This window comes from Coffea arabica, chromosome 10c (genome assembly GCF_036785885.1).
Source record: "Coffea arabica cultivar ET-39 chromosome 10c, Coffea Arabica ET-39 HiFi, whole genome shotgun sequence".
Taxonomy (NCBI): Eukaryota; Viridiplantae; Streptophyta; class Magnoliopsida; order Gentianales; family Rubiaceae; genus Coffea; species Coffea arabica.
The window spans coordinates 24,756,740-24,782,151 of record NC_092329.1 but is presented as its reverse complement, the minus strand read 5'-3'; the positions used below and the strand labels follow the sequence as shown (position 1 = coordinate 24,782,151).

The following is a 25,412-nucleotide window of genomic DNA, read 5'->3' as shown; positions in this document are numbered from 1 at the left end:
TTAAGGTGCATTGATGAAGATGAAGCCCAATATATGATGAAAGAAGTGCATAGTGGCGTTTGTGGACCTCACATGAATGGCCATTTGCTAGCAAAGAAAATCATGAGAACCGGATACTTCTGGCTTACTATGGAGCAGGATTGTATAGATTTTGTCCGGAAATGTATAAAATGTCAAATGCACGGTGACATTATACACGCTCTACCCACTGAATTGCATAGCATGACCGCCCCATGGCCCTGTTCAATGTGGGGTATAGACGTAATTGGTACAATTGATCCTCCCGCTTCAAATGGACATCGATTTATATTGGTGGCAATTGAGTACTTCACTAAATGGGTTGAAGCGGAATAATTCAAACATGTCACGAAGAAGGTAGTGGCCAATTTCTTGAGAGATCACATCATCTGTCGCTTTGGAGTACCCGAAACGCTTATTACAGATAATGCCAAGAATCTGAACAATGACATGGTAGATGGACTATGCGAGCAGTTCAAGATCAGACATCGCAACTCTGCCATTTATAGGCCTCAGATGAATGGAGCTGTAGAAGCCGCAAATAAGAATTTGAAGAAGATTATCCGCAAAATGACAGAAAGGCATCGCGATTGGCATGAAAAGTTGCCTTATGCATTGATGGCGTACCGGACTTCTATTCGGACATCGACTGGGGCAACGCCATATTCACTCATATATGGAATGGAAGCTGTATTACCAGCTGAAGTTGAAATTTCGTCGCTAAGAATCCTCATGGAGGCTAAATTGGAAGAGGTTGATTGGATCAAGCAGCCTCATGAGCAATTGACTTTGATCGATGAAAGGCGATTCAATGCTATCTATCATGGTCAGTGCTATCAGAAACGTGTGGCCCGGGCTTACAATAAAAAAGTCCACCGACGGACATTCGAAGAAGGTGACAAAGTACTAAAGCGGATTTTGCCAATGCAAGATGAAGCTAAAGGCAAATTTGCTCCAAATTGGCAAGGGCCGTTCATTGTCCAAAATGTATTACCTGGCGGAGCTCTTATTTTGGCAGAAATGGATGGACGACCTTTCCCTCAACCCATCAACTCAGATATGTGCAAAAAGTTTTTCATTTGATCATGCAAATTTTCTTTAGAAACTCATGCAAATGGCGAAATGCAAGTCAGGCCATCTTCTTTTACACTAAAAAACATTTTATCTCTACTTGTCCCCTTTGAGCCATCAGAATTGACAAATTTCGTTTGATAACCCTTGAGAATTGCAAACCCCACACTGGGGCAAATTTATTTAAAAAAAAGAGATGATAAAAAAAAAACCCTACACTGGAGCAAATTTAGTTTTCAAAGAAAAATGCAAAAAGTGAGGAAAAAGCAATGAAAAAATGCAAAAAGAGAAAATCCGATTGGACTGGGGCAAATTTTCTTCAGTTTCTTCAAAATCGGAGACAATTTCAAAATAGTGCAATCTCAAGTTATTTCACCCCTTGTATCAAATCTGCTTTCAAGCCTCAACTTTTCTTGAAAAACACCCCACCTTACCTCATTACAAAGCCCAAAGTCCTGGCTTTCGTCACTTGCTGCATTTCTATTAGAAAATTTGCTAATCAACTGGCAGGTGATGTCCGTAATGTCTTCGCCTAATCTCATAAGGGAAGTACATTTTACTGATGCCAGAAATCTTTAATTCATGTTTCTGAGTCGATCATGGTCGAGATATTTCATTGTTCTTTGGGTGAAAACCCGAAAGGGCGCCTCGAAAAAAAAAGAAAAGAAAAGGAAAAAGAAAAAAAAAAGAAAAATGTGGGGGCAACTTTGATGAAAACCCGAAAGGGCGCCAAGGCAGGTTTTCTCAACAGACGAGCACGAGAGGGAACAGCTGGTGACCTGGTTCATTTAGACTTTTTCCTCCTATTTGTGATACTTCTGCCAATATTGAATTCCGAAGCAAATATATCCAAAGTCTTGAATATGATATTCGTTGGCCAAAAATTTGTATCTTTCTTTACAAATATTCTTTTGCAAAATGTAAATCTCTTAGTTTTTTTCAATTATCTGCGTTCGACTGCTTGTGGTTATCTACATTCTTTTGCCTGCTCATCTTTGCCTGACATAGGATATCATCTTGCATATATCATTGATTTTTTTATATATGACAAATTTTCATGCATCATTCTTTCACCATTGGATTCGAGTGGATGATAAACCCTAAGGTTTGTGCAAGGATAGGGGATTCAATCATCTATTCGGTGACGTGGTAAATACAGCCTCAGAAATTGAAAAGGGTTCAAAATTACAAGTTCGATTAAGGCAGACGCAGCAGAAAAGAGGCAAAAGCATCACAAGATTCATGTTTACACGATTCTCAAGGCAAACCGGATCAAATGATGGTGGCAAGTCCATTATTTCTTCTTTTCTTACAGGAACGTTGCATTTACAAACAAAAACAGCCACTCTCCATTTGGCACCCAAATCGATGTCAGAAAAAGCTTCCCAGTAAGCAAAAACAACATCAGCTATTGCTTCGACCACAGAGATCCAAATCTCCCTCTTGGTACAAGAGTTTGAATTACTCTCAGGTAAAAACTTAATTTGTGAGATCCCGTAAAACCCTAATTATTTTCCTAGGATTTATTTTCCCCTTAATTGCATGTTTTCTGCATTTTCTGGCTTAGAAATATTTTCTTAGTGGATTTTATGAGCAATTATAGTTTTAAGATGATTTTTCTAGCATTGGTGAGTTTTTAGAAAATTAAGAATAAATATTGGACGTGGGACCCACTAGTGCGAAAAGTTCGGAAAAATTCGGTCAATAAGGTTAAGTTTCGGATACTGTTAAAAGTTTATCGGGTATTAAGAGATAAGTAGGGTGTGTAAAGTGATTGATGTGAGAGAGAAAAGAATGATAAGGATGCATTTAATAGAGTGACACATGTCACTTTCTTATTGGTTGAACTTTTAAGAATTACTATTCATTGTCTTGACTTATTTGACCAAGGGATTAAATATCCAAAATTCACCAAAAAATCACCATTTTTCTCTCCTTGTTGGCCGGCCACCTTGAGCAAGAAAGGAAGGAGATTTCTTCAATTTTCAAGCTTCTACTTGGTGCAAATCAACCAAAAACATTTGCTTCCATCCATTTCACTCCATAAAATTCTTCCTTCTAGAGCTAGTAAGTTGTTTGGTGAACTTTGTTTGAAGGTTTAAGGTGTCCAACATCCTCCTCTCTCTTGTTTCTTGGTAAGTGATGCTTCAACCTCTCCCCTATAGATAATGATGGTTATTTTGTGCTTAATGGTGGCATGGGTGTTGAAATATATGATTTGTTTCTTGATTTGAGGAGTTTTGGAGAAGTTTTTATTTTATTGGGAATTTTTCTGGTTTAATATGAATGGGATGTTGTGGCCTTGTATGATGAATTGTAATGGTTGATAATGACTCTATGAGGTGTATTGGATAGGAAAATGCAATCAATTTTGGATTTGGTGTGAAAATTGAAAAGTTAGGGTTCTTAAATCCCAATTCTGTCCGGTTTTAGATCACTGGGTTAGAGGCCGAATTAGACTTTTCTCAAAACATGAAAGTTGTAGGTATTGATGTGATTGAGATTCCTGTAAAATTTCAGGTCATTTGGATTAATGTAGAATGAGTTATGACGAAATTACTGTAGCTGTTCTGCTTTGGACAGAATGCGAAAACTGCGATAGTAATTGGCCATTTTGACTGGAATTGGTTTGGATTTTGGAGTTGGTGTCTTCTGATGAAATTTAGCCGAGTGTCTTAGCTAACATATGCCTTTGGAATTTCGGCATTTGGACTGGTATGGACTGAGATATACCGATACAGTTTTTTGTGTTTTGTGAACCTGTTTTAGGAATTCTGGGTTAGTATTTGGCATATTTGACCTAGTTGTGTTACGAACTGGATTGAGTGGTCTTCTACATTGTTGTAGACCTGTTTCATAGATTCGAAACGGTGGGTCTTACACCCCCATCCGATAACCGTAGAGAATTTGACGCCATTACCGCATAATGAGTGTAAAACAGTTTTCTATTTGGGGGCCAAGACTAAGGCCATTTTCTAATTTCTGGTTTGCTATTATGCTCATTTATGTATATGAAACCCTATTGGGGTTGTGTTTAGCGTTGCTATATGACTCGTTATCGAGTCTCATTGTATGTGTTATATGTTCTAGGGCTTGAAGGTAGTGCACGACGGCTTGGTGATCGTGGTACATGAAATACCACTTACTTGCTTGGTGAGTATACCACTCACTAAATTGTTACTATGTGGCTTTGTTAAATGTTATGTGATGCCTTGATGGCTTACTTGCATATTGGAATTGATTAAGGTGAGGGTGTACTTGACCGCCCTCACCTCTTTTGGATATTGTCATTGATTGGCTACCGTTTTATTGCATTACTGAACTTGATATATTGGTTGGTGAATTCCATTTCATGGAAACTGAATTGATGTCGTTTGGACGATGTCCAACGGCCTTACTGCATTACTGAGCTCAACCCCGTTTGGTAGTCAATTGGATCGAGCCGGCGAGGGCTTGGTCGTGAAGATTGAATTGCCACGGGGACTGTACTGGGGAACCTTGTGGTAATGAGACCCTTGGTTCCGGTAAACTCGAGTATTACCAAAAACTACTGAAATGAAGTGCGGGCCCGGTTGGGGTATGTTAGGTGGAAGGATTGGAAGTAAAGGGTGGTCTACGGTTTGGTACTTTTAACATTGACGGAGAGTCAATGAGGTTGGATCAAGATTGCAAGCGTGGAAATGGGCTCTTGAGAGCCGACCGTATCCTTTTACCGTTTTGCTTCATTGCTTATTTGTGCACTTTAAATGAAAGTTCATTCTTATATGACTTTGATTGCTTATTGGGTGGTATACCACTGGGCTTTAGCTCATTCCGTGTTATTTGTTTTCCTTACAGGGTGATAATTACTTTTGAGAATGGATTGGATAGTCAATTGCCGAATTGAGCATGTAAATGTCTTTTGTATTGCTCTTGAAGTGAAACCCTAATGTATAACGGGTTCATTTCCTTTTGATAGGCAAATCGAATGTGTACTTCCTTAGCGAATGGTTTTGGCTTGCCGTTGTGGCTTGTAAATGGCTAATGTTATGTTGCATATGTATTTCGATGCTTGGTTGGGTTTCGGACGGGTCGGTTACTATTCATAGCCGAATCTGGAGTTCGTTTCTTTTATGTAGACACCAAATTTTGGTACGATTTATTTATTTATGTTCATGCTAGTTTATCTTAGTTATTCTTTTTATTTTCTTTAGTCGTTTACTTGTTTTATTTTTTTTATTATTTTTAGTCTTTTTAATGTAGAATTTCTAAAAAAAAAAGAAAATATGTTTTAGTTGTTTTAAAATTCAATTTTTGTCTTGGAAAAAGAAAAAAAGGAAAGGGAAGAAAATTGTTCACAAAATATGTTTATTTCTTTTTAAATTCAATCTTTTGACTTTATTTATTTTTTGGTTAGGTTATTTCGAAAACAAAAGAAAAGAAAAAAATGAAAATGAAAAATGGAAATTTGCTTTTTTTTGTTGTTTTTAGTTTATTTTTATCTAATGTTAATTAAGTTGTTTTCATCATTAATTATTATTGTTTTATTATTATCATTTTTGTTGTTTAATTAACTAATTAATTAATTAAAAAAAAAAAACCGCAACTTCCTTTCTGCTCTGCACAAACCACAAACCGCAACTTCCTTTCTGCTCTGCACAAACCACAAACCGCAACTTCCTTTCTGCTCTGCACAAATAACTCCCGGGACAGCAGCTTCAGCACCGCACAATGCAGCCAATCAAAATTCAATACCAACTCAACACTCAACCGACCTCTACATTCAAACATCCTCAAAATCACGGCACCATTCCTCTATTTTTCTACACCGCAAACCACGGCATTTTCATTTTCATCGTGAAGCATCCAAGAGCAAGGGAGGGAACGCGAGCTGCAATCTTCTTTTCGTTTTGTTCTGACCGTAAGTTGGAGGAAAGGCAAAGAGAAACCGTGAGCAAAACTCCACACATTCTGCACCTCCATTTGCACCCGGCTTCACGACTGCAACCTCAACCAAACTGCACTTCACCTCCCAGTCGCAACTCATCAAATCAGAATCACCAACTGCACTTGGCCGTGAGCTGTGAGTGATCAGCTTCTTTGGAAATAACGACGAGAGAGAGAGAGGTGAGGACTTAGTTTATCTTCCAGCCTCACTTCAAGACCAATCGAGAGAGGGAGAGAGAGAACCGAGGGTCAAACTTCCTCCAATCCAGCCGCAAGTTTGAGCCAGGGAGAGGGAGAGTTGCGGACTGCAATTCTGGACAGCCGAGAGTGGAGGATTGTTGCAGCTATTAGTCGTGTGTATTAAGCTCCAAGCTGAGGTAATTTCTAAACTTGAACTAATTGATTATGGGTAGATGAAGCTGTTTAGAGGCATGCATGTGAGAGTTGTACGTTTAGATGAAGAATTGAGTTACCAGAAATGGGTTTCAAAAGAATTGGAAATGCCGTGAGTTTGAACTAGAAATTTCAGCTTTAACTTGTTACTTTGTGATGATCTGAGCTTAGTTGTGTGTTTAGCTAACTAAATGCTGGATGATTAGGCCCTGCATGAGATGATTTAGCTATGTGTAAACCAGAAATTTGAATGAAACCAAAAATCTGCTGCATGCATGTCATCCGTAAATAGTTGAGCAAATTCTGGAATTTTGGATGAATGTTGTTGGTGACCGACCCTGCTTTGGACTAGAATTGATAGTAACTTCATTTATTAGTCAGGCATGATAGCTTTGAGTACATAATTCAGTGATTTGGCCAAAATTGTTGACACATAGCTGCTGGAAATGTTTCAATTTATCCGAGGGAGGGAGAAAGAATTTTTCCAGTTTAGACGTGAGCTTTCATAATTGTTCCCTTGCTGCACTTTCATTTAGCCGTGAGTTATCATTTTGTTTCCTTCGCTGCATTTTTCATAAACCCATAAGCTTGATGAGCTTTATATGTGCGAGGTTCATGTGAAGGGAGTTGCGACATAGCAACAGAAATTTTCGTCGTAGATGGTTTTCTTTCTTTTGCTGCAGTTCATCTTCATAATTTGCTGTTTTCCTAGCTTTTCGCAACAATACATAAGCTGGTTTGCTCATTTCTTTTCGCTAGCTGAATTAGGTGTAGAAAGGGGTGGTGTTTGATTGGTTTTGAAGTTGTATGCTCGGCTCTAAACATTGTGAACCCATTTTTAAACATTGCTGGATTTTTGATGAGATTAGAAATGTTGAATCTTCTTGGCATAAAATTTCCTAGCACTTGCATGTTTGTTCCTGATATGTTTTGGTTTGTTTGGGGAATCAAGTTGGGAGTTATGTTGTTTGACTCAAAGTGGGGATGTTGCTAGATAAAATTTGTCCAAGCTTGGCGTTAGTTTTGCCAAAATCTGTTTGGAAAAAAAAAAATGAAAATGCACCAATCTTTGAGTGGGTTTTTGTAACAAAAGTGCAGCAGCTTTTTGGTTTTGTAAACTTGCAAGAAATTACTTTGATTAAGTATTGTTTAAGCATGCTTTAATTAGAGTTAGTTTAACGCTTTGTTAGCTAAAGATTCATAGATGAATTTGTGGATAAGTTAGCTTAGCCTACCAAGATTTTCTTGTTGCTGCCGAAACTTCCTTGTTGTTTTGCCGAAAGTTTCTTGTTTGTTGCAGAAAATTTTGTTCCTCACGTATGCATGCATGTCAATATTTCTGAATTTAGCACTTTGTCCCCCCAAGTCCCTTCTCATTTTACTAGGGCCCAAGTAATTGGAACATTTAATCAATTTGATCCTTCTAAGTTTCTTTTTGTTCCACAAGAGCCCAAGCATGTTCTAGTATCTTGTAATTAAGTCCTAAAATCATTGCAACTTCAATCATTGTTTGACTTTTCCTTTATTTTTAAGATCTTTGAAGTGCTTAAACGATTTATTTGGACTTGAATGTTTGAGTAATGCTTGTTTTGGGTCTTTAGTAGATGCTATATTTGGAAATTGAACGGGTTATTCCGTTTTCTTGGTCTTTAAGCATTTTTTGAGCTCATTCAAGTTGCAATTAGGTGGTTTTTGATGTTTTTGCTTATACTTTACTTTTAAATTGATGCCTTGACCCCTTTATTGTTTTGAAGCCATTTTCCTTCATTTGCTTACCATTAGGGGAAGGTATAACTTTCTTTTATCCTCTTTACTTCTCTCTTACGTGCTCCTACGTGTTACGTGAATATGCATGTCTACTTTGCTTTCTTAATTCCTTGCATTTATTTCATTTACTTTTACTTTTATTTAAATTATTCATTATGGGGTATGTGTACACCTCTTGGCTTGTAATAGATAGGGCATAGCAAGTAATTTGGTCCATTTTCCCTTTCCCTTTTGTTTTAATTAGCAAATGTAATGGTTGCATGCCTATGTGTTATATGTTAAACGCTTTATTAGGATTTTGCATCTAGTCAAGCATGCTAAGTGTTATGTGCTATGTGTTTATAAGTGAATCGCATGTCTACTCACTTTTTGTAGTATAGATGAATGGAATGGATGAATGTACGTCACCACACTAGTCCAACGCTAGTTGTGGCTTTTTTTATCGTTTCCACTAGTCCAACGCTGGTCGGAATTCATAGAATGGGCTAGTCCAATGCTAGACCCAATAGGTTCTTTTTTTTCTTTCCTTTTTCATTAAGTGCATGATCACCACATATCATGCATTTCCTTAGTTTACCATTTAGCATGTTCCTCAAACCCCTTCCCCTTCACTTTAGGACTTGCATCTCATGCTAGTTAGGGTTCATTTGCTTGAAAATCCCCTTCCGATAAGGGAAACGAGCGAGTGTGGCTACTCGATAGCCTAAGCACGCTAGTTTCGCCTTCTAATCAAAGGGAAAATCGAAGTCGAAAAGTTAGAAGTCAACCCCCGTACCCGACTTGTTGCATTCCCCTAGGGTCATACTTTCATTTTTATCACTTCCATACTCTTTTAATCACATTTTTCTTACATTTCTCAATCCATATTTTTCACTACATCTTTATCATTTATTTACTTTACTTCACAAATGAAATTCAAGTTTCACTTATATATGTACTATTCTATTTTCATTCATTTGCACACACAAACACTTTGATTTTCATACAAATTCACACATGCACTTTCTTTACACATTCGCACACAAACACTTTGTTTTTTTACATTATTTCATACATGAATCTTTTCATACACTTGCACACTTGCACTTGAGTCACCATTTGCATCAATCGACCTCTATGAGGTTTCCCTTTATTGGCCGCCACAATTCATGTGGTTTGGGACCAAAAACCTCACGAGAGACATCATAGAATTTAGGATTGCATTTCTCATTCATTAGTCTTTGTCCAAATTGCAAATACATACTTTGGGTAGGAAAAATTAGGAAAATAAGGGTTAAATCACGCAACTAGCCTTGGCTAGGTCGAAGGGGTGCCTTGGATTTTTATCCTTGCCTTCCCCTTCGTCAAATGTGACTCCCGAACCTTTTTCTTTGTTTGCGTGGACTAGGAGTCGTTCAAAAGGGTTTTTTACTTTTTTTCCTTTAAAAATTCACTTTTTGGGTGACTTGGTACACCCTAACTCTATACCAAGTGGCGACTCCATTTTTCATATAAAAAACCCTTTTTGAACTATTTTTCTTGGGTCAAATCGTCGCATTTTCAAAAGTCCCATTTAGACCCATATTTTTTCATCAAAAAATTCATTTTTTCAAAATCAATAAATTCACAAAACCAAGTATTTATTTTTTACCAAAAAGTGGGGCGCGACATTTTATTTTGGGATATTTTGCCCTTTTGCCTTGTTGCGCGCTTTATAAGTTTCAAACGTGATAGATCGCTTTATACTGCACCGTTAGTCCTGGCGAGAGCTGGGCAGGTAGTCCGCTAACCTCTTTGGTTCGCCTTAGGGGAAGGTGGGGCTGTCACAGGTGGTATCAGAGCCTAGGTTTGAATTAGCCTGGGGATAATAGAAGTGCTCGACTTGGGGATGCTATTGTTTATGCCTATTAAGTTTATTCATGTGATTTTCCTTTGTTATAGGATGGATGCCAGTGGTGACCCGAGTGACCGTCCGGCAGGAGATCGTCCTCGTAGCACGTTGCCGCCGATTAAGTATCAACTTAGGCAGAAGGGGGCCGTGGTCCGTTGGAGCCCGGCCAGCCGCGTTCGACAGTGTGGGTGTCGTAGCAACTTTGCCTACCCAAATACACTAGTTTTGTCGGTGGCAAAGGAACGCGAGGAGTTTGCTAAGGAAAATACTAAGCTTGAAGCTGTGGTTGTTGCGTTGGAAGCTGAGGTGACTTAGGCTAAGGCGACCAATGAGAAGCAAGCCTCGCGTATTAAAGAGCTAGAATATGACGTGCAAGAGGTCGAGGAAAGAGTTGATGATCTATGTGATCAGTTGAGAGATGCACGCGAGCGCGAGACTAAGCGAGCTCGTAAGGTCAGGGGTCGTGCTGAGGCGATCCTTAACCTATGCGACGACGGACTCGAGGAGTCTAGTGACGAGGCCTCGTATGCTGGGGCCGAGGCTGGGGAGGAGTCTACCCCATCGCCTGGGTCTCAGACCCCGGCGACTGATTAGGCCTTGATCTTAGAGGCTTCTTTTGGCTAGTGGTGGCTCTTGTATGTATATAGGGATAGGGATAGTGCCTTAGCTAACCGTTTTGGATGTAGAGTTAGCTATGTGTAAATCTCTTTTGATAGGCCTATCCTGTGAAGACCCGAAAAATTTCTTTTTTTTTTTCGAATATTAATGGTTTCATTAAGTATTTATCCACCTGTTTTCCCCAAATAATTTATTACGACCATTTTAAATCCATTCGTATGGAATAATGTCTTCATTGTGTTTTTAAAATGTCCCGTTAACAACTTCAATTTTCGGAAGGATTGTTTAAGTGCGAGATAGTGAACACGAGTGTTTTGAGGTGATATTATATTCGAGAGCATGATTATCCTGGGGAAATTAAGAACGGACAATAGCAGATTAAGAAAAGTTAATCGAGAATTAAAGGTGAATAAGTTCTAAGTGAGCATATACTACTCACGCGTGGATAGTTTCCCAAAAGACGCATGGATACAAATTTATTGGAGATTTGAGGAGTTAATACTCGACTCATGTGAGGACTCGTAAAAACTATTATTTTATTTAAACCTAATTTATGGCTTAATAAATTATTTAATTGGATTTTTTGCCACGAGGAATATTTTCTAGTCTTATTAGACCTAAATGCATGGTAATATAACTTCGTTATATTTTTAAAATGATTCGTTTCGAAAATTAATTTCCTAGAGCGCGTTTAGTAAAAATAGTGAATAGTACTTGGAGATTTTATCCGCGTAGTAGCACAATAAGCTTGGAATATTGGAGATTTGTACTATGGTCCTAAAATAGGTAATCTTATGAATAAATATTCAAGTGATAGTTATTAGTGCAATCGTTATAAGAATTTTTTTGAAAGTTTCGCGTTATAGCGTTAAATTTGACGATACGCGTTTTCACACGCGCGACTTCATTTGAGGGACTTTAGACCCTTATTCCGGGACAATTAAGAGTGAATAATATTTACATGAATATATATGCCTTGGAGGTTTAGTGCACTAGTGAACCAAACGCGCGAAAAATCGAGCCGTAATCGCACCAAACGGCCCCTAATGAGAGTTGACTTTTGGGTGATTTTGCACCACACATTGCACCTTCTCTTGGAAGCTAACTTAGATCAAACACACTCTCTCTTCTCTCTCCTCATGGCCGGCCAAAGCACTCCCTCTCTCTAACTCCTTGTTCTAAAATTTCTGCACACTAATCTCACCCAAAACCACCCCAAATCACCTCCAAATTTAACCAAACTTGCACCACACCTAGCTTGACACTTGAGGAGCATTTTGAGCTGCAAAAGAGAGCTAAAACTCACGGTTTTTCTGGGGCAAAAAGGACCGAAATTCTGCTTGAACATCAACCCCAAAGTAAGTGATGATCTACCCTTGAAAACTTGAAGATTGGAAGCTATCTTGCCTTGTTAAGTTCATGGATGCATTTGGTTAGCTTTTGTATGGTGTAAAAATGTGATTGTGGGCTCTTGGAATTCCCACACTTGGGTTGTTGTTGCTGATGTGATGATTGATGGTGATTATATTGTTGGTTTAGTGGTTATAATGATGCATTAGTGGTGGGTAATTAGTAGGAACTTCATTGGGTGCAAGAAGTAAAAGTTTCCGATTTTACCCCTGCTTTGTTCGGCCATTTTAAGACCAATTTTAAATGATAAAATGGCTTGAATTGGATGCTTATATGATGTATTAGATGTGTGGAAAATTTCATTGAAAAATAATAAGGTTTGGTGGGGCAAATGAATTTTTTTGGGGAAACTAGCAAATCTGGAAACTGTGCCCGTATGGCTCAGACCAGCGGTGGTATTTCGGCTATAACTCTGTCCTCGGATGTCGGAATCATGTGCCGTTGGTGGCGTTTGAAACTAGACATTCCTGGCTTTAATTTGGTATATAATACACGTTCTGATTCTTTGTGAGCAAGCCAAACCAAATGTTTTAAGTTCGCTGTCCTGTTGTTCTGTTCATCTGGAATGAAGTGTACAGGCAGCAACTTGATGCCCGATTTTGAACCAGATGGGTGCCGAATTTGGAAATGATTTCTTCTGTGGTATTTTAACCCTATGAATGTAGTTTCCAACGGTATAAGCCATGCTCGATTCCGAGTTAAATTGATTGAGTTATGACTAAAACAAGAGGACTGCCCTGTTTTGGAAAAACGTAATATTTGGGCTGGTTTTGGACAAAAAACCGTGAGTGATCTTATTAATTGAAATTTCGATGCTAAACCATTACCAAAGGTATCATGGATGTATCTTAGACCCTTATTTCACAAATGAACCATGGTTGGATAACTTTCTTGGTTAAACGATTGGAAATTTGGAAAATGAAAGTCAAAGGCAGATTGCCTTAGGATTTTTCTTGAACTTTGGTTGGCTAATTAACGACCTTGCCGAAGGTATTTTTCCCTGAAATTCGATAGAGAGATACCTTCCATATAGTATTGAAATACTACCAATTTTGGTGCCGATTCAAGTTCGTTTCGATACCCAATTGAATTACTAAAGTTAGAGGTTCAAATCTGGAAAATTCTCATCCAGTCTTGAATTTGCTCAACTTCGGGCTACCGTATCTCGGTGCTCGAAACTCCGATTCTTGATCCGCTTGTTTTGTTATAAACTTCACTTGCAACACTAATTGAGCTGCAAAATTCAGAGGCCGGTTTGCAACGTACGAATCGTGCCGAATTTTCAAAGTTGGCCAAAATCCAACTTCATTCTGCCTTGTGAACCAACCCTGCATCTTCAAGCTCATTTTTGACCACTTTTCACTTTGATTCATGGAAAAGTGTCTTCTAGGAACTTATAGTACTCTCTAAGAGGTTTCCAACGGTATAAAGTTTTCCAATTTTTGACTTATACCGAGCAAGTTATGATTTTTCAAAGATTTATCGTAAAACTGAAAAATTTTCCAACTTCAAAGAAATAGAGTTTTTCAAGAACTCCTTATTCTTTTGATATTCTTAAACGTTTTGCTTACGATTTTCATGATAAAAACTCAAATAATATTGTACCTAATAAAAGGCAAGTTGAACCTCGATTTACGTGTAATTGAGGTTCCTCTTTGCAAAATAATCCTTAGATCGTACTAATGTACAATCTTGCTTGATAATTGAGATACTTGAGTAATTATCCACTATTAAATGCCAGGCGCACAAGGAGACCTTCAAGAGGATCTCACCGTGGACACTTGAACTCCAGCGAATAATCTTTATTGATTAGCTCGGTGAGTGTCAAGTGTGTGAATCTTTGATACTTGCTTAATTGTGGTAATTATTAGAGATTTTAAAAATAAGGGCGGGTGTGTACTTTATCGCATCCGTTCTGATTTCAAATGAATGAATGAAATGTATTGAATGAATGAATGAAATGTATTGAATGAATGAATGAAATGCAATGCTATGTAATGGTTACATATGTCGTTGGAGTGAACCTCCTCGACTTTCAAATGAATGGGGGACGCCCAAACTCATAGGCCGACCTTGAACTCGAGCCGGCAATGGGCTTGGTCGGGAACTTGGGCGAGCCATGAGATTATAAGCTCGACCTAATAAGAGGTCCTGCTTGGCATACTTGTAGAGTATCGCCTTATAATAGACTTGTGGGCCCTTGGGGTGTACGGTGGACGGAGGGAAGTAAGTGGTGATCTACGGAAATGGAAATACCGACCCGGTTGACAGGAGGGTCAATACGGGAAGGTATACGAATGACATCGGCAGAGCGAGTGGAACTTAGCTCCTGAGAGCTACTATATCCTTGAATTGTTTCTGCTTATTTTTCCTGCTCAAATGGTACTTTATTGAAATATCACGGTTTTATTTAATAAAGTTGGGATTGCTATTTGAACAATGTGCTTGCATGTGTGTTCTTGGCCTCACGAGCGTTTTGCTCACCCTGTAGATTTGTTTTCCTTAACAGGACTGGAAATGGAGTTAACGCGGAGAAATCTCCTTTTGGATATATTGTGTTTTAGGGTTTCAGGTGTATTTTGGCTTGACCCCTTTATGATTGTACTTTGGAAGTTTAATGTATCATTCGGATATCTGTGATATATATTTTGAAATTTAAGTTGTATTATGAACGCACGACGTGCGGGTGGCAAGCTGATAGGTACCTTGTGATGTAACCATGAGAACTGTCACAGTTGGCATCAGAGCCATATGCTAACAGGTTGGGTAATGGATGGATATTGTTAAGCATGAACGTTTCCGCACTATATGTATTCGTATTAATTTGATTTTGGTATCTAGTATCGTTTTAAGGTTGAACGTTTATTGCTTGAGTCCTAGCGAGAGCTAGGCAGGCGTTCCGCGGATACCCTTTGGTGCGCCTTAGGGAGAAGTGGGGGCGTCACATATCCTCAGGTGGATCTTTTGTGTACGTACGTGCTTTGGCCGTACCTGACTGACTGCTTGTATATATGTGTTTGGCATGTATATATGTGTGATTGTGTTTATGCTTGGACTGTATAAATGTGTTTTTGTGCAAAACTTAAGTGTTACTTATATGCTTTGTTATTGCTTTGGTTTAGTACTTTTGCCTAGACCAAGTATACCTTATGGAAGGAACACGGAGTGGACGGGGACGTGGGCGTGGTAGGCAACCCACACCAGTTAGGGAAACGGGGGAAGCTTCTACTGGACCAAATCCTGAACCCCAGATAGACCCCAACGTTCAAATAGCTGCTGCTATGCAGCAAATGACCAACCTACTTGCACAGGTAGTGCAACAACAGGGCCAAAACCCAAACCCTAACCCCGGAAATCCTGGTAACCACGTTGAGAGCGAGGATAGAGCTCTTGAGCGTTTTCAAAAGTTTTCCCCACCAAAGTTTATTGGGGGACCCGACCCTGACGTCGCCGAGAAATGGCTGGAGAAGATGGTTGATATATTCGCGGCTTTACACTACCCGGACGAACGGTAGGTCACTTTTGCCGTGTTTCAACTGGAAGGAGCTGCCCGTTCCTGGTGGAACGTAATTAGGCAGAAATGGGAGCGAGAGCAAACACCGAGGACATAGGTGAACTTTATACGAGAGTTTAATGCCAAGTTTTTCCCTCCTCTAGTCCAGGAGAGGAAGGAAGACGAGTTTATCCGGCTCCGGCAAGGGGCTCAGACTGTGGCGGAGTATGAGAGCCAGTTTACCCGCCTGGCCAAATTTGCGCCTGAATTAATCATGACTGAGCAAAGACGAGTGAGGCGCTTCATTCAGGGCTTGAACGTTGAGATCCAGAAGGACCTCGCGGCGGCTCAAATTACCACGTTTAGCGAGGCTATGGAAAAAGCCCAACGAGTTGAGAGTGCACGGCTTCAGGTCCGAAACTTCCAGGCTAAGAAGCGTGGATTTCCTGGGAGTACGTCTGGACAAGGTGAGAAGAGCACTCCCTCCAAGTTTGGACGAGGAACTGGAGGTGGTCGTCATTCTGGACCAGGCAGAGGGACTCCGTTCAGGGGCGGCCAAGCTGGGCGAGGGCAAAGGGGAAACACCCAGAGTGGCTCGGCTTCGGCACCTCGTGGTCCCTGTGGGCACTGCGGAAAGACAAACCACACCGAGGACAATTGCTAGAGGAAACTGGGGAAATGTCTGCGGTGTGGAAGTGCGGACCATCAGCTGGCTACATGTCCGGTCCTGAAACAAGACGGAAAGGGGAGCCAACTACCGTCGAGAACCAATACTGGATCGGCCAAGGGAGACGGATCCAAACCAAAAGTTCCGGCTAGGGTATATTCCTTAGAGCCTCACCAGATCCCAGAGTCTTCCGAGGTGGTGGAAGGTACGATCCCCATTTTCCACCGCTTTGCTAAAGTTTTAATTGATCCTGGTGCCACTCATTCGTTTGTTAACCCTGATTTCATGTGTGGCATCGATATAAAACCTGCTAGTTTACCATATGACTTAGAGGTTAGTACACCTACGGGGAACCAACGTTTGGTGACTAGTATGGTTTATAGAGATTGCGATGTTTGGGTAGGCGAGCGGAGGTTTTTAGGAGACCTGATTAGCTTGTCCATTAAGGGGTACGACGTGATTCTGGGAATGGACTGGTTAGCCAAATATAACGCCCAACTGGATTGTAAAACGAAAATAGTAGAATTTCGCATTCCTGGCGAGGCAACCTTAAGGTTGGATATAAGGGGTAGGTTAGCCTCATCTGCTCTCATTTCGGGCATTCGAGCTAGGAAACTGATAAGTAGAGGGGCGCAAGGATATTTGGCCTTTCTGGTTAATACCCCTACGGATAAATTAAAAGTGGAAGACGTGGCCATAGTGAGGGAATTTCCGGATATGTTTCCTGATGAGTTAGTGGCTTTACCTCCGGAAAGAGAGATAGAATTTCGAATAGATCTTTTACCTGGAACTGCACCTATCTCGAAAACCCCTTACCGAATGGCGCCTGCAGAACTTAAAGAGCTTAAGTTGCAATTGCAAGACCTTTTGGAGCGGGGATTCATCCACGAGAGTGAGTCTCCTTGGGAAGCTCCGGTCCTATTCGTGAAGAAAAATGATGGAACTTTGAGGATGTGTGTTGACTATAGGGGGCTGAACAACGTGACGATCAAGAACAAGTATCCACTGCCTCACATAGACGAGTTATTTGACCAGCTGCAAGGAGCAGTGGTCTTCTCGAAGTTGGACCTCCGACAGGGATACTACCAGTTGTTGATTAGGAAGGAGGACATTCCGAAAACTGCTTTCAACTCGAGATACGGGCATTACGAGTTCGCCGTTATGCCCTTTGGACTGACTAATGCTCCCGCCGCCTTCATGGACTTAATGCATAGGGTTTTTAAACCCTATCTAGACCGATTTGTCGTGGTGTTCATTGACGACATTTTGGTCTACTCTAAGACACGCGAGGAGCATGAGGAGCATTTGAGAGTGATGTTGCAGACATTGAAGGAACATCAACTGTACGCCAAGTTTAGTAAATGTGAGTTCTGGTTGGAGAAAGTGGCATTTCTAGGGCACGTGATCTCTCGCGAAGGTATTTCGGTGGACCCGGCGAAGGTTGAGGCCGTGACAAATTGGAAGAGGCCAGAAACCCCCACGGAGATTCGCAGCTTTCTAGGGCTAGTTGGGTATTACCGAAGGTTCATTAAAGATTTCTCCAAGTTAGCCGGACCATTAACCGACTTGACAAAGAAGCATGGCCAGTTTATCTGGAACGGCCGATGCGAAACGAATTTTCAGGAGTTAAAGAAAAGATTGACCATGGCTCCGGTACTAGTTTTGCCAAAAGGAGTGGACGGGTTTGCAGTATATGCGGACGCGTCGCGAGAGGGATTGGGATGTGTTTTGATGCAGAATCGGAATGTGATTGCTTTTGCCTCTAGGAAATTGAAGCTTCACGAGCAGAACTACCCGACTCACGATCTAGAATTAGCTGCAGTTGTGTTCGCACTGAAAAAGTGGAGGCATTACCTATATGGGGTGACCTTCGAAGTGTTTTCGGATCACAAGAGTCTTAGGTACCTTTTCTCCCAGAAGGAACTGAACATGAGACAACGGCGATGGATGGAATTCTTGGAAGATTACGACTGTACGATCAATTACCATCCGGGAAAGGCAAATGTGGTAGCAGATGCCTTGAGTCGTAAGGTGCAAGTAGCAGGACTAATGATCAAGGAATGGGATTTGCTAGAATTCGTGTGCGAGTGGAAACCCTGTCTTGGGAGTTATAAGGTGATATTTAGCAATGTAAGGGTGACATCCACTCTACTGGAACGTATAAAAGAGGCGCAAGGCGAGGATTTGATGGTACGGAAGTGGAGAGAGAAAGTGGAAAAGGGAGAAACAACGGACTTTAATTTGAGTCCTGAGGGTATTTTAAAATATCGGAACCGAATGGTGGTACCAAAGGAAGAGTCGATGAAAATGGAGATTCTGGAGGAAGCTCATCGGTCCAAATATACAATCCATCCGGGCAGCAGCAAGATGTATCAAGACCTAAAAGGAACCTATTGGTGGGACAATATGAAGAGGGAAATCACTCAGTACGTGCAGAAATGTCTCATTTGCTAGCAAGTGAAGGCAGAGCATCAAAAACCATCGGGTCTGTTACAACCCTTGGAAATACCCGAGTGGAAGTGGGAAAACATCACCATGGACTTCGTTTCCGGTTTACCGAGGACACAAAGAGGACACGATGCCGTTTGGGTGATCGTTGATCGATTAACCAAGTCGGCCCATTTCTTGCCGGTGAACATGAAGTACTCAATGGACAAATTGGCTCGACTGTACGTGGATGAGGTTGTAAGACTACACGGTGTTCCTGTGAGCATCGTCTCTGATCGGGATCCACGATTTGTGTCTCGGTTTTGGCAGAAGTTTCAAGAAGGCCAGTCAGAACGGACAATTCAAACTCTCGAGGACATGCTGCGAACGTGCATCTTGGATTTCGGAGGCAATTGGGGTCAGCACATGACCTTAGTGGAGTTTGCGTACAATAATAGCTTCCATTCGTCAATTCAAATGGCTCCGTACGAAGATCTCTACGGACGCAAGTGCCGCTCACCGATTTACTGAGACGAAGTTGGTGAAAAGAAAGCACTAGACCCGACAACTATTCCGTGGATGGAAGAGGCTCACGAGAAGGTTAAGTTGATACGGCAACGAATTCAAACCGCCCAGAGTCGCCAAAAGAGCTACGCGGATAACCGAAAGAAGGATTTGGAATTTGAAGTTGGAGATCAAGTATTTCTTAAGATCACACCCTTACGAAGTCTTACAGCGGGGAAAGGAAAGAAACTCCAACCACGGTACGTCGGACCCTACAAGATCCTTCAGAGGGTTGGAGCGGTCGCGTATCGATTGGAACTACCGTCTAGTCTCTCTCGAATCCACGATGTATTTCACGTCTCGATGCTAAAGAAGTATCATCCAGACCCATCCCATGTATTGCAACCGGAGGATATCGAAGTAGATGAATCACTGGCCTATGAAGAGAAACCAGTTCAAGTACTCGATCGAAAAGTCAAGGAACTCAGAAATAAGCGGATTCCGCTAGTGAAAGTGCTGTGGAGGAACCACGGAGTTGAGGAAGCTACCTGGGAGATGGAAGAGGAAATGCGAAAGAAATACCCAAACCTTTTCGGAAATTAAGGTGAGAAATTTTGAGGACGAAATTCTTTTAAGGGGGGGAGAGTGTGAGATCCCGTAAAACCCTAATTATTTTCCTAGGGTTTATTTTCCCCTTAATTGCATGTTTTCTGCATTTTCTGGCTTAGAAATATTTTCTTAGTGGATTTTATGAGCAATTATAGTTTTAAGATGATTTTTCTAGCATTGGTGAGTTTTTAGAAAATTAAGAATAAATATTGGACGTGGGACCCACTAGTGCGAAAAGTTCGGAAAAATTCGGTCAATAAGGTTAAGTTTCGGATACTGTTAAAAGTTTATCGTGTATTAAGAGATAAGTAGGGTGTGTAAAGTGATTGATGTGAGAGAGAAAAGAATGATAAGGATGCATTTAATAGAGTGACACATGTCACTTTCTTATTGGTTGAACTTTTAAGAATTACTATTCATTGTCTTGACTTATTTGACCAAGGGATTAAATATCCAAAATTCACCAAAAAATCACCATTTTTCTCTCCTTGTTGGCCGGCCACCTTGAGCAAGAAAGGAAGGAGATTTCTTCAATTTTCAAGCTTCTACTTGGTGCAAATCAACCAAAAACATTTGCTTCCATCCATTTCACTCCATAAAATTCTTCCTTCTAGAGCTAGTAAGTTGTTTGGTGAACTTTGTTTGAAGGTTTAAGGTGTCCAACATCCTCCTCTCTCTTGTTTCTTGGTAAGTGATGCTTCAACCTCTCCCCTATAGCTAATGATGGTTATTTTGTGCTTAATGGTGGCATGGGTGTTGAAATACATGATTTGTTTCTTGATTTGAGGAGTTTTGGAGAAGTTTTTATTTTATTGGGAATTTTTCTGGTTTAATATGAATGGGATGTTGTGGCCTTGTATGATGAATTGTAATGGTTGATAATGACTCTATGAGGTGTATTGGATAGGAAAATGCAATCAATTTTGGATTTGGTGTGAAAATTGAAAAGTTAGGGTTCTTAAATCCCAATTCTGTCCGGTTTTAGATCACTGGGTTAGAGGCCGAATTAGACTTTGCTCAAAACATGAAAGTTGTAGGTATTGATGTGATTGAGATGCCTGTAAAATTTCAGGTCATTTGGATTAATGTAGAATGAGTTATGACGAAATTACTGTAGCTGTTCTGCTTTGGACAGAATGCGAAAACTGCGATAGTAATTGGCCATTTTGACTGGAATTGGTTTGGATTTTGGAGTTGGTGTCTTCTGATGAAATGTAGCCGAGTGTCTTAGCTAACATATGCCTTTGGAATTTCGGCATTTGGACTTGTATGGACTGAGATATACCGATTACAGTTTTTTGTGTTTTGCGAACCTGTTTTAGGAATTCTGGGTTAGTATTTGGCATATTTGACCTAGTTGTGTTACGAACTGGATTGAGTGGTCTTCTACATTGTTGTAGCCCTGTTTCATAGCTTCGAAACGGTGGGTCTTACACCCCCATCCGATAACCGTAGAGAATTTGACGCCATTACCGCATAATGAGTGTAAAACAGTTTTCTATTTGGGGGCCAAGACTAAGGCCATTTTCTAATTTCTGGTTTGCTATTATGCTCATTTATGTATATGAAACCCTATTGGGGTTGTGTTTAGCGTTGCTATATGACTCGTTATCGAGTCTCATTGTATGTGTTATATGTTCTAGGGCTTGAAGGTAGTGCACGACGGCTTGGTGATCGTGGTACATGAAATACCACTTACTTGCTTGGTGAGTATACCACTCACTAAATTGTTACTATGTGGCTTTGTTAAATGTTATGTAATGCCTTGATGGCTTACTTGCATATTGGAATTGATTAAGGTGAGGGTGTACTTGACCGCCCTCACCTCTTTTGGATATTGTCATTGATTGGCTACCGTTTTATTGCATTACTGAACTTGATATATTGGTTGGTGAATTCCATTTCAAGGAAACTGAATTGATGTCATTTGGACGATGTCCAACGGCCTTACTGCATTACTGAGCTCAACCCCGTTTGGTAGTCAATTGGATCGAGCCGGCGAGGGCTTGGTCGTGAAAATTGAATTGCCACGGGGACTGTACTGGGGAACCTTGTGGTAATGAGACCCTTGGTTCCGGTAAACTCGAGTATTACCAAAAACTACTGAAATGAAGTGCGGGCCCGGTTGGGGTATGTTAGGTGGAAGGATTGGAAGTAAAGGGTGGTCTACGGTTTGGTACTTTTAACATTGACGGAGAGTCAATGAGGTTGGATCAAGATTGCAAGCGTGGAAATGGGCTCTTGAGAGCCGACCGTATCCTTTTACCGTTTTGCTTCATTGCTTATTTGTGCACTTTAAATGAAAGTTCATTTTTATATGACTTTGATTGCTTATTGGGTGGTATACCACTGGGCTTTAGCTCATTCCGTGTTATTTGTTTCCTTACAGGGTGATAATTACTTTTGAGAATGGATTGGATAGTCAATTGCCGAATTGAGCATGTAAATGTCTTTTGTATTGCTCTTGAAGTGAAACCCTAATGTATAACGGGTTCATTTCCTTTTGATAGGCAAATCGAATGTGTACTTCCTTAGCGAATGGTTTTGGCTTGCCGTTGTGGCTTGTAAATGGCTAATGTTATGTTGCATATGTATTTCGATGCTTGGTTGGGTTTCGGACGGGTCGGTTACTATTCATAGCCGACTCTGGAGTTCGTTTCTTTTATTTTGGGATATTTTGCCCTTTTGCCTTGTTGCGCGCGTTATAAGTTTCAAACGTGATAGATCGCTTTATACTGCACCGTTAGTCCTGGGGAGAGTTGGGCAGGCAGTCCGCTAACCTCTTTGGTTCGCCTTAGGGGAAGGTGGGGCTGTCACATAATTCATTGTTCAGATTTCCCCAGTGAAATCCCGTTTTAAATTCTGTTCGGGTCAGTCCCGTTTTAAATTCATGTTCGGGTCAGTCCCGTTTTAAATTCCTGTTCGGGTCAGTCCCGTTTTAAATTCATGTTCGGATCAGTCCCGTTTTAAATTTCTGTTCGGGTGAGTCCCGTTTTAAATTCCTGTTCGGGTCAGTCCCGTTTTAAATTCCTATTCGGATCAGTCCCGTTTTAAATTTCTGTTCGGGCTAGTCCCGTTTTAAATTCCTGTTCGGGTCAGTCCCATTAAATTCATGTTCGGATCAGTCCCGTTTTAAATTTCTGTTCGGGCCAGTCCCGTTTTAAATTCCTGTTCGGGTCAGTCCCATTATAAATTCCTGTTCGGGCCAGTCCCGTTTTAAATTTCCTGTTCGGGCCAGTCCCGTTTTAAATTCCTGTTCGGACCAGTCCCGTTTTAAATTCCTGTTCGGGCCAGTCCCGTTTTAAATTCCTGTTCGGGTCAGTCCCGTTTTAAATTCCTGTTCGAGTCAGTCCCGTTTTTAAATTCATGTTCTGGTCAGTCCCCGTTTTAAATTCCTGTTCGGGTCAGTCCCATTTTAAATTTCTGTTCGGATCAGTCTCGTTTTAAATTCCTGTTCGGGTCAGTCCCGTTTTAAATTCATGTTCGGGTCAGTCCCGTTTTAAATTTCTGTTCGGGTCAGTCCCGTTTTAAATTCATGGTCGGGTCATTCCCATTCTAGAATTCCTGTTCGTTGAGATCATTTTGTAGCCAAACAACACAGGTAAGTATTTGGTGTCTACTTCTTTGTCTCAAGTTTTTCCAAAACTTAGACAAAGAGGGGCAAACTGTGGACACCAAATTTTAGCGTGATTTCATTTAATATTTATTTCTTAGTTTTTATTTGTTGTGTTAAATTTTATTCACTTTTTAGTTTCTTTTAGTTAGTTTTTTTATTTTATTTTTATTTTATTATTTTTTATTTTTTAAGGTTTTTGGCGTAGAATTTATCGAAAAGGAAAAGTCACTCACAAAAATATGTTTTATTTTCTTTTAAATTCAAATTTAATGTTTTTGTTATTGTTATTATTTTGTTTCAAATAATTATTTGAAAAAAAAAGAAAAAGAAGGAAAATCATTCAAAAATATGCTTTAGTCGTTTTAATATAATGTTTTCTCGGGAAAAAGAAAAAAAAGAAGAAAAAAAAATTGTCCACAAAATATGTTTATTTCTTCTAAATTCAATATTTTGGCATTTTTGTTTATTTTTGTTAAGTTATTTTGAGAAAAAAAAAAGAAAAACGATGAAAATGGAAAGAAAAAAAGAAGGGAAAATTGGATTTGCATTTTGTTGTTTCTAATGTTAATTAAATTGTTTTGTTTATTATTTTTAATTTTGAGTATTTAAGTTAAAAAAAAAAGATTTTTACACGCAAGCTGCGGAAACGCAGCTTGCAAGGATATTTACGCACGCCCCAGCGGAGGGCTAGATTTTACGGTAGTAACAAGCCCCTCATCCTCAACGTTGAGATGAGGGTTTAGAGGATAGATGTCCCCATATAAAAGGGAAGAGATAGCCGAGAGATGAGAGATTTTTTTTTTTTTTTGACGGCTAAAACTAGAGAGAGCAGGGAGAGTTTGAGGGGTGGAGAAAGGAAAGCAAAAGGTGACAGGGGGTAAGAAAACAAGAGAGACGGAAGGCTAAAGGAAAATGGGAAAGAAAATCAGGGACTGACCGAGAGAGAGTTGAGAAAGAAAAGAGTGGAGCGTGAGAAGGTGTTCTGTGACGGCGGAGGAAAGGAAGACAGCTGAGGAAGGGAGGTGGCTGCGGGAAAGAAGGAGACTAAAGACCTCATCTTTTGATCGCATCAAGCCTCAGCCGAAAAAAAAGAAGAAGGTAACAGCTTTCCACTTTGAAATACGTTTATGAGTTGTTGGGCTATGTTAACATGTTGAAAGTTTCTGCCTTTACACCAGTTGTCGTCCTCCATACGAGTTTTATTTGTGAATCTGCGTGGGTTTGGCTGAGATTTGGGACGGGTAGGATTTGTGTTTAGCTGTGGGGGGTATATGACAAATCCATGATGCTTCTGTTTAACGTTCATGGTTGATTCTGCTGTGTTTGAATGAACAAATCCAGAAAAACGGCATACGACTTTTGGACAGCTTCGTTTGATTTTTTCTGGTCGTTTATGTGTGATGGTGTTTCTTGCTGTTTACCTTTCCGTGTTATTCTTTGTACCTTGTCCGTTGTCTTGTTTGAGCTTTAGAATGTTCAGAGTAGGGGTCAGTTGATGTTTATACTATCTTGCATTATTGCCGAATTATAGTTGGGATTTGAAGAATCTGTTTCGTTGCCTTACTATACCTCAGGTTAAGGGGCTTTGTTTTATCTTTCCTGTCCCCGTTGTCCCAAGCTCTGTGCTGGAGTGAGTTAGGAGTTGTACTTAGTCCCTTTTAAGGCATTTCATGAGAAGTCAAGAGTCCTCTTGATCATATTGTTACTTTGCGAACAGTTTTTTTTATATTTCTCTTGGGTTGCTGAGGTTTGTTTCTGTTTGTGTAACTCTTAGAATTTGTTGTTTTTCCTGGGTTGCATTGGTCCTTCCTCTTATTTTTGGCGTAGCATGGTGTAATGGGTGCGTAATGGGCATGATGTCCTTAACAACAGAAAATTCTCTTTGACCAGAAATTAGCAAGGAAATTGTGGTTTCGATCTTCCTCATTTTGTCTCTTGTCCTGTGTCTTGATCGAATTAAGTAAAGCTGCCATATCTTGATTCATGGTTTGCTGCTGCTCCGTCTCTTGTTAAAATTGCAGAA

General features: G+C 40.2%; 1 long non-coding RNA gene across 1 annotated transcript; it reads left to right on the top strand.

The window, feature by feature from the left end:
• Positions 1 to 11,812: 11,812 nt before the first annotated feature.
• Positions 11,813 to 14,745, top strand: LOC140015687 (uncharacterized). Its single transcript, XR_011822316.1, has 2 exons — positions 11,813 to 12,021; positions 14,583 to 14,745. It is a non-coding gene; the product is annotated as an uncharacterized lncRNA (long non-coding RNA).
• Positions 14,746 to 25,412: the final 10,667 nt, after the last annotated feature.